Raw genomic sequence first — 17,229 nt, forward strand, 5'->3', positions numbered from 1 at the left:
TCTAATCAGTTTTGTTCAGATATGTAAAAATATTCCCCCATATAAAATATTATCCAGGTAAAATATAAACCCACCATAGAGGCTGTGATTCTGGATGCTGGTTTGTTTTTACAAAACTCATCTCTGGTACTGCAGAACCAATATTTACTATGAAGTGGAAAAAGCAGTTATGTAGACTTTTGTATTTTTCAAGTTGAATACTTGTTAATATTTGTTACTGAACAGGTATAGCTGAAATTATGAGGAAGTCACTTGTACAGTGCCACAATTCTCAGCTAGTTAATTTTAAAATTGTAGTTAGATTCTCTCCAACATTCCAATTACTGAAGTCAAAGGAGCACCCATGTTACAAGAGAAAGATGCAGTTAGGTTATCTGCATAACTTACCTTCAGATTCTAAAAAGCAATGGAAAAACTTCTGTTCCAGTTTAGTTGATTCTGCTCGATATACAGGGTTCAGTCCCTTCACTGGATGGGTGGTATGGTAACAATTCCCTGCATTAACTGGAAATTAAGACTTCCTCAGGGAATTCAGAGCAAACACTGGACTGATCCATCCAAAGGAAGAAAGAGTGAAACTGTGACCTTATTTATGAATAAAAATCCCTTTGTTAATGTTAGAAAGTTTTCTTTTGCAATAAATGGAGTTTCTTTATCTGTGAAAAGCTGGATGGTTCAAAATATGCTTTTTCTACTCCAGTTCCCAGCACTTAATTCTCAGTCTACCACCTGACCGTATTTCATGGAAACCAGAAGATCTTTGACATTAGAGCCATATTCAAAATGGAAACAATGACTCCTTCAGCTAATCCAGTCAGGGGCACTAAATATAATGGTTTATTTTGTAAAAGCAACAGTAAGTGAGAACACCTGCCTTAAAGCTCCCAGGGGTCTCTTTTCAAAATAAACCTTCCTAATAGTTGAGATGAGCTCAGAGAAGCCATTAACATCTGTCCAAAATTGCACCTTAAAGATTACAGTGACCTTTGCAAAGCTTTCTGTTCTCTCTGCCCTTGCAGCTCCATTGGGATCTTAGCAGGGTGTCCCGTCACTGGGGCTCTGCCAGTGAGACAGCTGTAAATGCTGTCCCCTTTCGCAGCAGCCCAGGGTGCTCATACAGGTCCTCCTTAGCTGAGCAGTGCTGTGCTGGTGGGTTTGCTGTTTCATGCTGGGTCCTGTGCTACATCCACATTGGTCTATGCTTCAGTTCCATCCTTGTGTAAAGGAAGTACTTCTCATCTAGGGAAATCTGGGTGAGGACCAGAACGTAAGGCATGCTGAGGTCCAGACCATTAATACAACATAGATGCAACTTCTGCCAGGTCTGACTGTGCCCTGCTGTTCCAGTCCTCCAAAGATATCTAAGTAGTTCTGTGTCCCACACAGTGCCCCAGCTGCCTGTGTGCCTCATCCTTGGCCTCACACCACAGAAAGCTGGCCCTGGTGGGCTTTGAAGAATGCTGTCTCTAGCAGGATGCTGTGAGGTGATGCGATGTGTACAGAGAGAGATAATGGTGCTAATTAACATCTGCTGGGCCAGTGCCTTCTCCACAGATTATAAAGTCACATTTTCTCTCTGTCAAAGGCCAAGCAAGATCAGCTGCACAAGGGCAATCCTCTGGCATGACTCAGGAACCCAGCTTTAGCAAATGTCTTGAGACAGGTACCTGTGCTGATCACAGTAGAGACAGAGGGGATCAAGGACACGCACTCTGTATGGAGGGCCCTAAGCTGGCTAACACATTAAGCAGCCTCTAGTGGTGAGGGAATGCGGCAGCCCGATGTGGAGATTTCAGAACCACCACGTGCCTTCCTGCCCTACTCCACTGTTGGGAATGGAGAATTATAGGCTTTGCAGAGATCGTGGTTCATTTCTAGCTGCTTTGTGGAGGAGCAGTGTCTCAGTGACATTTTTGCACAGCAGTAAATTGGAGCCCAGGTAGGTTTGGTGGGACTACCAAATGAGCCATCCTCCACCATGTAGCATGCTCACGCCTCCCAGTGCACAAACATGCACATAATCTTATCCTCTTCACATGCTATCTGCTTGAACCTGTTGTCACTATTAGTACTCACACAATGCAACGACATTTGCCAGGGACACAAACCTACCTTCATCCTGCCCTGCCTGACTTCTCGCTCTTATCATGAGGCAGGTCTAGCTCTGCAGCAAGCATGGCTGGTACTCCAGCACTGGCCTCAGGTGCCTGCCTTGCACTGGGGACACCTAAGTCAGCAGGACGTTCTCCACCAGTTTTCTGTTATTTCACAGAGGCTCAGCAGAGAAGCAGGGTCAGTCTGGAGCTGGCAGCGAAGGCAGGGGAGTTCCTCCCACTCTCTGCTTGTCTGTGTTTGCTCGATCCCCAGCTCCTGCCACACTGCTGCCAGTCCTCAGCAAAAAACCAGCAATTTACGTGTCAACCAACAGAGAGCTGGGAGACTGATGCAAGGCATGCCTATGGCCTAAGCAGAGCTTGCAAGGCTCGGGGCAGGCAGTCACTCAATTAGACCCTGACAAGTAGGAAGATAGGGATCTGATGAACATCTTAACTTACTGAGGCAGGGTGCCTCACAGCCCACAAAGGAACTCTTCAGCTGTTATTTGAGCTGCCAGAAGCTCCAGAAAGTAGATACTCAAGAGGTGAGAGTTGCCCAGCATGTTTTCTGTCTGACTAGGCTATGGATGGTGGTACCAAGTGTTGGGAGGAGAAGTGGGAACACAGGGCTGCTTGTCTGGGGCTTTGTCCCTCATTTGCTTTATTTTCTCAGGAAAGCAAGAGTCAGCAAAAGGGAGCATAGCTGCACAGCACCAGCTAAAGAGAGGCTGAGGGGCTGTGTTGGACCCTTGTATAGTGCGTACCAGTCTAGTCACAGGCTGTGCTTGCTGGACGTGCATCGAGACGGAGTCTTGCTGGGAAAGTGCATGTAGGATATCTCTTGTCCTGTGGAGTGCTCTGCTATATGCATTTTGAGTATGTTGGTCAACCTATAAGGACTGAAGTTTAAACACTATAAGCATAGGCAGGGCCATCAGCCCAGGAACTGCAGGATCCTCTGCTGTTTCTAGCACAGACAAATGCTTCTACATTTTAGAAGTAACAACTTCCAAATCAGTCCTGGTCAGTACTCCCACTCCCATTTTCTTCGCTGTGCTCACTCACTCCCTGTGTTGTGCTGATCAACTTTGAGAGGTATGGGTGTTGCAAATTTTACTAGGGGAGTTTCAAGCCCTTTTCTGCCCACTGGACATAGCAAAACACTAACATATAAGTGTAGTCCATGTCTATGTCTAAGATACTGCAAATCACCACCTCCTTCTGAGTGTCAGGTAACAGCCACTGACACCTGTTCTGTGTCCCGTGTTTCCATAAAACCCATGGGTTGCATAAGATCTTCAGTGCTGCCCGTTGTTAGATTTTTTAAGTATCTAGGTATGTTTAGTGTGAACTAGAGGATTCTGAAGATGTGCATCTTGAGTAAAGTGCTCTGATATTTAAGTCAAATACTGTGTGTTGTAGCAATAGATCTTGCAGCTGTTTGCAAAGATATAGCGTTATTGTTCTGGCTTTAAATGTGGGAAGTAAAGTGATTTTCTTACGGTCACCCAGAAGAAAAGATGGTGAATAGGATGCTTTTCTCCTGATCTTAAAACTAGTACTTGTAATTAAAAGAACATGCTCCCTCTGAGTGCTATGATTTTTTTTTCCTACAAATACCTGCATATTCAAGGGCAGAATCTCGCTGTTATATTTTAAGCACATTCATGATTCTGTAGTGGGCAGGTTGTGTAGAGCTGGTCTGGATTTTTTATAATGTAAATTTCTGGAAAAGCCAATTCTTTGTAACCAAAATATTGTCTTTCAAAATCCATTTTGACAAATCTTTCACTGGTAAAGCTTAATGTCCAGGTGGAATTTGACAGGTTTATATTCTATAGGGCATCCTGAAACTCACAGTCAGTCATAAAAGCTACTTGGTTTTGCTCTTATGCTTCTTGTGGCTTAATGAAACCACAACAAAATGTGTTTACTTCATTTATATACCAGACTTAAAAAAATTCTGACATTGCCTTAATAGTCAGAACATAATGGCCTTAATATTCCATTCATTTGGAAAACATTCATTTGCATAGTGCTCACTGTTATTGTGGTGGAATTATTTGATCCCATTAACGCCTTGGGACAGTGAGCAGAGCTACTGTTGGTTGTGCTGCTTCTGTGGAAGTGCAGTGTTAGCTTGTAGGGAGTCAGGAAAGACCCCACTCAGGAATACATACTCTTTTAAGATAACTTTTATAGACAATCAAATCCTGAGTCAATACTGCAACAATTAAATGTTTGCTATTTTATGAATATTATTATATTCTTGCCATTCTATGAAGGTAATTAGAGATGTCTTGGGCTAGAGGGAAATTTTAATTCTACTATTGAGGAGCTCCGATAAATGTCATTAAGGTTAAAGAGATTTAATTATGGGTTTTGAGGCAAAACAAACCTACTTATGATATCATAACCTGAGGAAAAAAATTACACTAATTGGGAAGTCTAGGTGTTTCAATTTTAAGGTGTCAGGATAGCCATGAAAATATGAAATGCCTTGCAGCCCTCTGAGTGGGAAGGCATTCAGCTAGAGACATATTTTTGATCCTGCATATGTGCACCCTGACACACTCCTTCTCTAGACATATTTTCATCTTTCTTGGAAAGATACCATGGGTCCGTAACAGAAATCTATCATAAGTTTGGAAAGCCCTGCTTGCATGAACCTGTGGGAGCTCCCAAAAGCAGTGTGGAAAAGGCAGCCCTTTTTTGGGGTGCAGGGATATGGGGAAGGAGCATTCAGCTCTGTGGACATCATCTTCTTTGTGGAATCCTAGTTCTTTGGATGACAAAGGCAAAATTTGGTGAGTCAGGCTGGGTTCTCACTTTTCTTGGCTTGCACTGACTTTGGCCTGGCTTGCCCCCACAGGAAGCCTGACCCTGTTTGGAGACCAGCTTTGATGAAAGAGCAGTGCCATGAGCATGATGCCAGGGCATGGTGAGGGCAGCTGCTGCCGGAGGGCAGGCCAGCCAAGGTGACCTCAGCACAAGCCACTGTCCCCTTGGCCATGGGCATAGGGGGCAGAGCTGAAGAAGGCTCCTGAGGAGGCTGGGGAGGGTCCATGGGGTCTGGTGGTGCCCTCAGAGCCTGGGCAAGTGGAATGAAATCAATTCGTGGATAGGAAAAGCCGGAAAAGTAAATAATGCACACTGATGACCTCTCACAAAATATTATGCAGGATTATGCCTCTCTCAAAATGTTTTAAATCCCACCTAGTTTGTCTTTTGCATATGAAATGACATAGTGTCCAGCGGTGGCTCCTTCTCCACCTGGGAATAATTATTTTTCTGTCTTTATGTTAGCTCGGAGGAGATGTGAGGCTGTGATAAAGTTCCCTCCTGAGTGGTTTATACAGTCATGCAAATCTACCTCCTTTCCTCTTTCCTCCTGTGCTTTTGCCTGGAGTGAAATTGTTTCTTGGCCTTTCAATTCTATGTAATTTTTCATATTTTTCTTAAATTACAAAGCTTAAAATTGCCCATGGAAGTCATCAGTATAAGCTGCGGTGGTGCAATTGTTGCAAAGGATAATAAACCTCCTACTGCTCAGGATGGTTTTGAAATTTCTGTATCATCTAGGATTTCTATATTACCTAGGATTTGCAAAAATCGAGCTAGAAATCTCATGAGACTTTCTCTTACTGTGTTTTATAGAGGTTCTCCTATTTCCATGTGGAAGCGCTATGAGGACAATCTGGTCTGTTCTGGCTATGTCAATTTCATTATACTGCCAAACCCTTCTTTTCCCAGAATTGTGTATTTCTTAGACATGTTTTGCTGGCTTCATTAGAGCTAGGACATGACTACCCATCTTTGAAGCAAACACTAACTTTCACATGGATTTATTTATTATTATTAACACCAGAGTTTACCCTTATTTTTACATTTATGCACTAGAAGTGCTGAGTTCTGCAACAGATATCAGTGCTAGAGAAATGAAGTGTGATATTGTACATTCATCTCTCTAGAAAAATGGTTCTGTTTACAAGTGAAAGTATGCTCTATTTTGTTAATGGAGGGTGTGTGAGCAGAAAGTTAAACACAGAGCTCATCCCTAAACCCTATAGAGTTAAGTATGTAGTGAAGTTATGTGAATATTTTCATGATGAATATAAAGTACAGTCCACTCCTATTACAGCATATTGGAAAACTTGAAAAAGAAAGCCTGTTGAGTCTTTGACATTTGTTCCTACCTTATCAGATTTCATAAATTTTCAGCCAATCTCAGTCAGGGTACCTGGCCGCTTGGAGAGCAGTCTGTTTGGTTGATCTGTTGTTGAAGTATGGATGTTACCAGCTCAAAAGCTTTTTGCAGAGTGAATTTGCTTTTGACTATTGCTGAAACATTGTTTCTCTATTTTTGAGAGAAAAAAAGACTTATCTAGCTGACAGGATTTTAAAAATAACTACAGCAACTTCACTTTTTAAAGCTATGAAGCTCAGAAATTTCCCATGAATCAGAAACACTTTGTTTCAGTCAGTTGTGTCTTGCAAAGCTGTATGAATTTCCTACGCCAAAGCAAACGATAGTAAATACTTATTTGTATTTTCAGTCTAATAAGATAACCTGTCTAGAGAGTATATTCTAAGTAAGGAAAAGATATATTTTAAGGTCCTTTACTGACCTTATAATGATTTTAAAGTAACATTTTGAAAAGGCCTGTGTTACTATCAAAAGTCTTAAATGTGTCTTTTTAGTTAATTCTGAAATAACACCTTAAGGATACTTACCAAAAATGAACTGAATTGTTTAGTAATTTCTTTGAAAGATAAGACTTATTAATGATATACGTAAAATGTAGAGAAAGCTTCTGCTAAATATTTCACATGAATTACATCTTCATAAGATTCTAAGTCAATTACTTTGAATTATAATGTTGTATTTTGTTTAATAAATGAAGAAGTCTCTGATAAGAAAATGTGCAGACATATGGATGTTAAATTATCCATTGGAAAGATCCTATATTGTTCTTGAATGCAATGAGAATTGCGAGAATAATACAAACCTGTAAATGCAAAGGCCATAGAACTGGGCCTATTATCTTTTTACGTCTGTAGTGATTTTATAAAAAGTTTGAATGGAAATTTATATATTTCATATTCTTTGTATGTGATAGAATAAAAAGCCATACATAACAATTGATTTAAAAGAGACAAGATTTTTATTTGCAAAGAATATTCATTACATGGCAGTAACAAAAAATTACAAGAAGAGTTCCTCCATTTCAAGAATGAACAAAGAACTTTATTGCTTCAGTATCTTTGCAGTTTTCTCTCCATTTCTCCATAGAAAAAAATCAATAGGAGAGTCATAAAAGTGTTCACTTTTCACATTTCTCTCTTACCAGATTTGCTTACCTTTGGAAAAATTATATAAAAGGAAAAAAATCTTAGAAATTTGAAAATAAATCCCCTAAAAACAATCTTCAGTTATCTCTTGTTACAAAAATATGGAAAAATATTTTTAAAAACCAACTTCAAAATACCAAAAAAACATTTCATACCACAAAAATACTTCAAAAAAATGAATTGGAGAGGCATAGAGAACTCTAAAAAAGCTCAGTATTTAAAATTACTGTAGCCACCTGCTTTTTCCATTTTTAGAAATGTAAAAACTGTCTTTGTCTAGCTCTTCCTCTGAAGCAAACTCCTCTTTTCATGGCTTTATATTACAAAGTAAAAGGAATAGCTATCCCATCAACTTCTCACTTTGACATCTGCATTATCTGTTTTCTGTACAGCACATTTAAAAATAAGAAATAATATATGCAGATAAGCCTTCGGATTTGAACCTGATATCACTTTGGTCATTCGGCTTTTGAAGATATTTTTGTCTATTTTATGCACAAGTGATTATCAGTGCCCTGAGCTCCCACATATATAGAGAACTTCCTTTTCACTAAGAATTATTTCTCTTTACTAAGGCTGTCATGTGAATACCATTACCAGTAGGGTCTTACTGTAAATAATTTGGATCTGAAGCCCTCGAAGAAAGTTCCCTTTTGTATTGAATAACACAATCAGTCTGACCACGCAAAGACCTCTGGGGACATCAATACCTGGCAGCAGTGGTTAGTGGTCAGTACTTGCTGCCATTCATCTTTAGCCTTGGGCAGACCTTGGAGTTGGTCTTTGGTAGGCTTAAACCTGAATTCTGAGTCTTAAAAAAGAAAACTGCAGCTCTTAGAACTCGTGTCCTTCAGCTGTATGTCTTCAGGCAACTGAATTGCTCTCTCTTAAAGTGATTGAGGACAATGTTTTACTTGTAAGACTGACAGCATTTTCTCATCAATCAACCCACAAGAAACTCAGCTGAGCTTGCTCCGGTGACTGATCTGAGAATAGTCCTACAGGACAGCAGGAACTTGTCATCGCACAAGTCTCCTGACAGTTGCTCTTCTATTTTACACCTGTACGTTTCTCCAAACAAACAAACAAACAAACAAACAGGAGGAGGAAATGCAGTTGAAATCACAAAGTATTTAGTTGTCAAAACTATCCTTTTTCTACACTATTGTGGTGGGGGGAACGCATTTAAGTTATTGCTTGGCTTGCTGTTTCAAAGGTCTGTTTTGCTTACCCCCAGGTATTAGCTGAGAACAGAGAGGATTCAAGAATGTGGAATTTTACAAGAAAAGAAATTTAGATAACACTTTGAAAAACTCAGTAACCTGAGAAGACAAAAAACAATGCAATATAAATAAGACATAGAATATCTCAGGTAGTTTGGCAGTCATGGTATGTTTCAACTCCAGGAACACATGTAAAATGGTAAAGAAAAAGAATATAAGTTTAGATGAAAAGGAAAAATGTTAGGTTAAAGAGTGCTAGCAGATGGCCACCCCCCTTGGAGAAGAGATCTTATTTAATTAATTTAAGTGTAGAAATGAAGTTATATGGAAAGTCTTAGGGCATCTGTAGATGGGAACCCTGGATGAACAGTGTCTTGAAGCTAAAGCCCTCTTATTTTTATTTTTTCAGTACTTTAATCTGTACAAAGTAACTGAATATTGCTAGAAAAGTGTAGTCTTATTTTGCATAAAAATTGTCTTCTATGTAAGGTAAATTAAGTTGTGTTTTGTTTCAGAGTGGCAGTATGATGCTGAAGTGAATTCCCTGGCTTCAGTTCAGTTTGCAGAACAATTCTAATGCATGTGAAATACAGCCTTTATAGAGGAAACTGACTGGAAGCTTCGCTCCAGATATACATCAAATGCACCCCAACCTCAACGGTGACAAAGTGGTCGAAAAGAGCGTTTGGTCCTTTGGTGAGCTTCAAACTACCGGTGTGGTGGAGACATTTAGAACAGGCTCAGTATAGCAAAAATAAAACACCCAAACTCTCTATAGAGTTGATGTAGAAGAATCAGCATTTTCCTATCTACTGAGTATTACTTCTTTCTACCGATTCTCTCTTACAGCAACAAATTAATTGCTAACATAACCATTGAATAATTGTGTCTATTCCTAATCCAGTGCAATCTGGTACTACATAAAATAAATCCACGTGCCGCTCATTCTGCTTGAACTGACTTTCTGACTGTGGAAACGCCCAACTTGATTCTTGCTTCCTATCTCCGGGGGTTTCTAATCGCATAATCATTAGCAAGGCTAAAACCCAACTGGGCATACGTGTACTGCCTGCATTTCTCACTATTGTTTTGCTGAGCTCTATTTGTATTATTTAATAACATTTCTTAATGTTCTTAATGGTGCTTTAACAATTTCTTAATACCTTTCAATTCTTCATTTCTTATTAATAATTAGGAAATTTATTTTATACCACTTCCTTATATTATCTTTCATGTTGTACAATATCATAGGCTAAGTTTAATAGGTCTAAAGCTGAGAGTCCAGATTCCTAAAGATCTCTATGACATAGTCAGTGATTACCAGATAAAAAAACTTTTCCTTTACACAAGTATAGAGATATTGGCTTTTATAATTTAATGCTTTCAATGGAGTTTGCTCTCAGATCTCACATTCTCCAAGACCATAGTTTGTTATTGTCCTTGACTGATGTATCAGCTTGGAACAAGACATCAGGCTGCCATAATTCTCACTCTCCAAACCCAGGTTAACTGCTTCTTTGTTTTAACACAAGCCACAGGCAACATGAATTGTTTCTTAGATACCCAGGTCATCAATGCTTTAAAATGTGATATTTTTGTCAGGTTTTTTTTAACCCTAGTTGCTGGTTTTCATCCTGCCTTCTGTTCCTGGAACATCCTTGCTGACTCTTTTACCTGCTAATCTTTGAATTCTTTCTCAGGACTCATTTCTTTCAGAAAAACTTCCTCTAAAAACAGTTAAAGAAATGCATGCAAAGGAGACATCTTTCATGATATCTAAGAGTGGTGCCCCTTCTCCACCTGATCACTTTCTGTACCTACAGTGTGGTCCACTATCTTATTTCTGCTTACATTCAATTCAAGAATCTATCTTTCTTTTTTTTTTTTTTTCCTAGAAATTATTCATACACCCCAACTAGTTTAAGCGTATAGTTGTACATACATGCACATACATAAAATCATATTGGAAACACTTTATACGTCTTCTGGCTAAAGGATGCTCATGTTTCCTTATATTCAAATGACGATGTTGCTGCCATGGTGCTTTGTTTCAACTATCTTTTTGTTTAGTTCCTAAAGAAATAGGAATGTTTTATTGTCAAATAAATAAATAACTGAATAATGAAAAAATAAATTAAAAAATAAATAAACAAGTGTTTTATTCACTTTATCTGCAGTGTTTTTTTTCTAACTTTTCTCATTATGAAATACACATCTTTTAGATTAGATTAGTTTTCTTTACTTCCCAATTTGCTAGACCCCCAGGTTAATTCATTACATGTCACAACTAGAAACAGCAAATCATTGCAGGATAAAATTTACTCTGTATACTTTCTAACTTTTTACTTTTTTTGACAAGTACAAAATTGTTTTGTCCTCATTACCTGGATTAATATTGCAAGAATTTTTCAATCTGATCACCCTAAATAAATTGAAAAACTTCATTTCTCATTCACAGAAGCTGATACAGAAGGATTAGCCATTTCTACACAAATTTCAGCTCTTTGTTTCTTAAGCCCAGTTTTGCAAACTAATGATTAACTGTATGTCACTGATTGTCCTGTGATCTTGTTAGCCTTTCTTCTGCATGTATGTCTTTGGAAATCTTTGCCCTTCTTGGCCTAAGTATAAGGAAAATAAGATAGTGAGGTGAATGGGACCCTGGTGAGAAGTAGGAGTCCTTTGTGTTATCAGCTTGAATGGTAATTGGCAAGGTACAATCTCCGAGCATACTCAGACCTTTCCTTGCACTCCTCACAGTCTGGTTAGGTTTTCTTTCCCATTTCTCATCGTTGGTGTTACTTTTGTGTTTGCTAGGCCTTTTCTTTTCCCTTTCAAATAAGCAAAAACGAGCCTCAAGAATCTTCCCTTGTTTTTTCTCCCTTAACTAGTATCATCTCTTTAATTACTTTCACCCCTCTGATTATTCCGCTTCTGGACTGTCGTGGTTTTGCCTGGGATAGAGTTAATTTTCTTTCTAGTAGCTGGTACAGTGCTGTGTTTTGGATTTAGTATGAGAATAATGTTGGTAACATACTGATGTTTTAGTTGTTGCTGAGCAGTGCTTACACTAGGCAAGGACTTTTCCAGCTCCCCGTGCTCTGCCGGCTGCACAACAAGCTGGGAGGGGAGGGGGCACAGCTGGGACAGCTGACCCCAACTGACGAAAGGGATATTCCAATCCATATGACATCATGCTCAGCATATAAAGCTGGGGGGAAGAAGAAGGAAGGGGGAACATTCAGAGTTATGGCATTTGTCCTCCCAAGTAACCGTTACCTGTGATGGAGCCCTGCTTTCTTGGTGATGGCTGAACGCCTGCCTGCTGATGGGAAGTAGTGAATGAATTCCTTGTTTTGCTTTGCTTCCTCGCACAGCTTTTGCTTTCCCCATTAAACTGCCTTTATCTCAACCCACGAGTTTTCTCACTTTACCCTTCTTATTCTCTCCCCCATCCCGCCAGGGGGGAGAGAGTGAGCAGCATTGTGGGGCTTAGTTGCCAGCTGGGGTTAAACCACAACATGGACTATGTAGGAAGATTCCCAGAGACCTTTGGGAAGGTTCTGTCTATCTCCTATCTACCTCTTCCATCTGAAGGCAGTTTTACATGACACTACAATAACAGCAATTGGAGGGCTGGCTTATAGGTTGTTTTTCCAGACTTTCAGGTCAAGAGATAGTGATTTTGGAACATTCATTAATTTTAAAATGTTTTGGTGTATGTATGTAGTGCCTGTTGAAAGGCAGGGTCTGGAAGCTATGGAAAGAAACATAATTATTATGAAAAACATGTTGTATGTTTCAGACACCGTTAACTAAACCCTGCAACAAAAACAACAGAAAAATTACTTAATGAACCATGATTTTGGAAAGACTACTATTCACAGTCTAGGCTAGGTAAGCCTATGACATTTCCGCTCAGAATAGCAATGTAGCTCTCAGCTACAGTGTGTATTGGGTTTGAGTGGTGAGGTTTTGGTAGTGGGGGTGGCTTCTGCGAGAAGCTGCTAGAAGCTTCCCCTATGTCCAACAGAGCCAGTGCCAGCTGGCTCCGAGATGGAGCTGCTGCTGGCCAAGGCTGAGACCATCAGTGATGGCGGTAGCTCCTCTGGGATAACATATTTAAGAAGTGGGGAAAAAACCCTGCACAACACCCACAGCAGTTAGAAGAGAGGAGTGAGACTATGTGAGCAGAACAACTCTGCAGACACCAGGGTCAGTGAAGAGGAGGGGGAGGAGGTGCTCCAGGTGCTGGAGCAGAGATGGTAAATACCTTGTGAATTTTAATGAATATTGCATTTCTCCTAATTTTCTAAGTCCTTTATAATGCTGTCCTCTCACTGTGGAAGCTAGAGAAAGAATATTGTGCTTGCCATAGAAAACAAAGTACAAGGAAACATTTTCACCTTCAGTTTAGCAAACCAAGTTTTGGAAATTTCTTGCACTGTGCACTTGACAACAGACACCAGCAATTCCAGAAGCATGCAACGTATCTTGGTCTGACATGTTTTTGCTTGATTTTATATCAGAGGAACACTACTGAGGGAACTTATTCAACATTAGTACAAGTGAGATAAGAAGCTTGTATTAACGGAGCTTAGTCAATCATCAAGAGCAGAAAGGTGTCTGCACTTGGAGTGCAGCTGAATTATTTTCACAATGGGTTCTGTTAATTGAATTAATTTTCATATCTAAGCAGGATTTAACTAGGGTCATATTTGTAACTATCATCCAATTTAGTAATCAGCAACCAATTTAGAAATGCAGTTATTTCCTGTATTTTGAGTGCCAGACTATAGATGAGTAAACTCAAATCAGCCAGATTAATTTTGCTTGAATGACAGAGAGAATATGAAAACTAGTAGACTGAGATGATCACCTTCTTTTGTCCCATACAAAGGTTACGGATACAGTATTTACATATATTAACATTGAGCGTGAAGACATGTTTTATATTCTGGGAAAAATAGTTAGTCACATACAAATTTTTGTTTGGCCAACATTAACAAAAATTAATATAAAGAAAAAGAAAAAAGCAGCCCACAGATTGCTGAGCACACATTTTCCCAGTGTGTGCAACAGTGTACCTTGAGATCCTTCTCAATTCAAGCTTCTGACCATACTTTATGAGACAGTGATCTGAACTTGTGCAGCTGATCAGACAAAAACTCTCTACTCTTTGGAGGATTGCTGACATTGCAGTTACTACATGGTGCTGGAAACATTTGTCTTCTGAATTACGAATTAGTATTATAACATACTCCCAGCAACTAACCGATATATAGTGTTTCCAAGCAGTGTTCCCATACATTTAATGTTTACTTGCTGCAGTGACACTTAGGAATGAAGATGAGCTTCTGATTTTAAACACAAGTTGCTCCTTGAAAGACGGTGCATGACAGTAGCCCTGAATCCTTCAGGAACTTTATTGCTGATGCACAGAGGCATAAACAGGTTCTTGTCAAAATCAAAGAAGGGAAAATCTTCTACGTTATCCCCCAGTTGATAAGCTCTATCTCCCCTCTAAGTCAAACACTAATATTAAAGGGTAGCAGACAAGCTCTGATGGTTCCCTGGCCTGTTCTTTGTAAAGGTGTGAGGTTATTTTCTTCCTCATTTTGAAAATTTGTCCGTTAGTTTCCAGTGAAAAAAAGGGTTTTTGAGAGCTGTGAGTGGCCTGATCCAGTCACAAGGCGGGCAAGTAGGGCATGAAGGTTGCCAGTGCATATACCACTCACAGTAGTATGCTACAAACTTGCAGGCATCTACTTTTTTCAGTGCTTCAGCTCGCTGGAGTGCCATTATCTACAAACAGTACCTACAAAATGGGAACATCCAACACATTCTGCCCTGTACTTTTGGGAGAAGTTAATGTCCGATCTTCTCCAGTGCACATTTGCTTTTTCAGCTTTTTCAGCTAGTCTCGATTCTCTTACATTTCAGTCCTTAAAAATATGTGATCTAAAAATAAAACCAAACAAGGAAAAGTTTTTAAAGCTTCACATATTAAACATTTATGCCTAAGTAGGCTCTGCTAATGAGGGGCAGATTAACTGGGACTTCTTGGAACCAAGTAGAAAGACACAATCTGCAAAAATACAAATATCCTGTTTCAACTTTTCCAAAAATTGCAGTGTTCTAATTTCAGCAATCCCAGTGAAGACTCACTGTCAGAGTCACCCAGAAAAAATCCCGTTTTTATACAATATTCTGCTCTGGAGCTTTTGGGACTGGTTCTAGTTTTGCATTATAGCTAAAATATTTCTTTGGTAAATGTTCCCTGACAGATTAGGCATAAAAAAGGAAGTATAGCAAACTCCTTAAATACTTCAGGAGTACATCCACTTCTGTGAGTGAATATATGTGAGTGTTTGTTTGTGATAAAATTGATAACATGGTGAAAGCAACAAAAGAGAAAATTGAATACAATGACTGATCGGTTCAAAGACAGGTTTTTTTGATGTCTTCATTTCTCCATAAGAGGATGAGCTTGAGACAGGCTTGCAAATGGGAGCGATATATTTCAGAGAGCATACTGCAGTCACCTCAAGTGCTGTGGAAGCAGATCCCAGTAGCTTGTTCAGAAAAAGCTTCCCCTCTCTGGAAGACCATCTCAGAAGGGCACCAGTGTAAAAACAAGCTGTCAGCAAACAAAAGCCAATAAACATCTATAAGAATGACAGGAAATACTTTACTGAATGATTGGAAGATTAAAGGAAACTCGTGGTAGTAAGTTACTACTTAAAATGCTGAAAAGCAACTGAAGACTTTATCCAAGGCTCAGGCTCTTAACAGAAGCATAATTTTAACCCTTGGGCAACCAGCTTCTTCTGGAGTTTTGGGCCCTGTTACGCAGATCTGCAAGGTGAGAATCTCTCTGAGGGTGAGATTGGGCCAGGCTAGGACCTTCAAAGAGCAAAGACTGGTTTCTGCCTGGAGCTACTTTTTGGAGCAACGGTTAAGAGACAACATGTTTTGCCCAGCAAAGCCTCCCAGATACATAACTGCTTGAATATGTATGCCTGAAAAACTGCATCAAAGGCACATCCAGTGCAGGACTATTGATACACAGTCCCAGCTGGCAGAAGCTGTTGGACAGCCATGAAACACATTCCGGTATTTATAATTTTTGGAGCCCTCTGCTTAATTTTCTACATTGTCTGTGTTTCTTAATTGTCAGTATAGTCTACGCAACAAATCTGGCTGGCCAGAGCAGTCTCAGAGTCTGTAGAGTGTTAGGAATGTACAACTGGAACTTACAGATGGCTATTTTTAAAACACAAGAGAAATAAACAAACGGTAACTTTTAAAATGACTGCAGAATGCAGTGCAAGCTTTATAAGAAGAAAAGGGCATTCCACTGACCAAAGACTAAGCTTGACCAGAGTAAATCCTAAACCATTTGAAAACATCAGTGAAAGGGGAAAACCTGTCTTAACTTTGGCTGCTACTAAAAATTGTGTTGCGATGGAAACACAGCTGCGTACTGGAGCATACGCTGGTGTGAGCCCCAGCTAGCACAGTTAAAACATTAATTGTGTTCTGTAGAAACAATAATGAAAAGCAGACTAAGTAGTTTATTTAATATAAGTAATGTCTGCGAGTTCATATACACTTGTATAGAGTCGTTGTTAGTCTCTGAGCTGTCTTTAACACAAAGAATCAGTAAAGAAAAGCAAATGGGAATGAAAGTTTCTGACGCTATTCCCACAAAAAGAATTTGTGCAGTGCATTGAGGCAGTAACTTCAGGTGTTAAAGGTGTAGGCTAAGCAGATTAAGCATTCAGTGAAAAATGCTCTGATAACTTTGATCTGTGGCAGCGCAAATGGTGGCAGCTCCAACCAGAGCAGCCTCCAGTGGGAAGTTACAGATTCCTGTGTGAGAGCTTAAAACTGATATCTCAGTTACTTTTGATCAAAAGACTTAAGTAGCTGCTTAACTCAGCATTGAATTACTCTAGTGAATTGAAGCCCTAAATTCTGAAGAGTGAAATAAAGCTGAAGACATGTAGATCCACTGGACAAAAAGGCAAGGGACAGCCACACGTTCTTCATGGCGAATGATGGGGTGCATGTGCAAACAACCTGTTCCCAGAGTATGTTGCACCGATCACATTTTTGCTTGGAACTGGCATTAGGAATGGCTGAGTGCTCTGGGAGGCTGCCTCGAAAGAAGAAATTTAGTCATTTTAAATACTGCAACTCTGGCTGAAGCTGATGAAAAAAATGTCATTGATTATAGTGATTTTTTGGTTTAGGCTTTTAGGAGCTATAGAGTTTAATACCTCTGCACAGGCCTTTTTGTAACCCACCCATAAATGACTTTTTAATGGATTGCAATCTCAATGTTACTTTTTCTTTATGGCCATTTTGCTCACCTCTCCCCCAGCTTAAATATTGGATGTGTGTGTGTTAAAGGAGTTGCAAATAAACTGGTGCAATTCACAAAGATAAGACTTACTTTCCCAGTGTCTGTCTTTTTTTTGCTCGCTCACTCACATTTTTGCTGTCTCACCCTTTCCTTCTTCATGGCTGCCTTGTTAATGTGGCCTTTTGTT

The sequence above is a fragment of the Phalacrocorax carbo genome, chromosome 3 (genome assembly GCF_963921805.1).
Source record: "Phalacrocorax carbo chromosome 3, bPhaCar2.1, whole genome shotgun sequence".
NCBI lineage: Eukaryota > Metazoa > Chordata > Aves > Suliformes > Phalacrocoracidae > Phalacrocorax > Phalacrocorax carbo.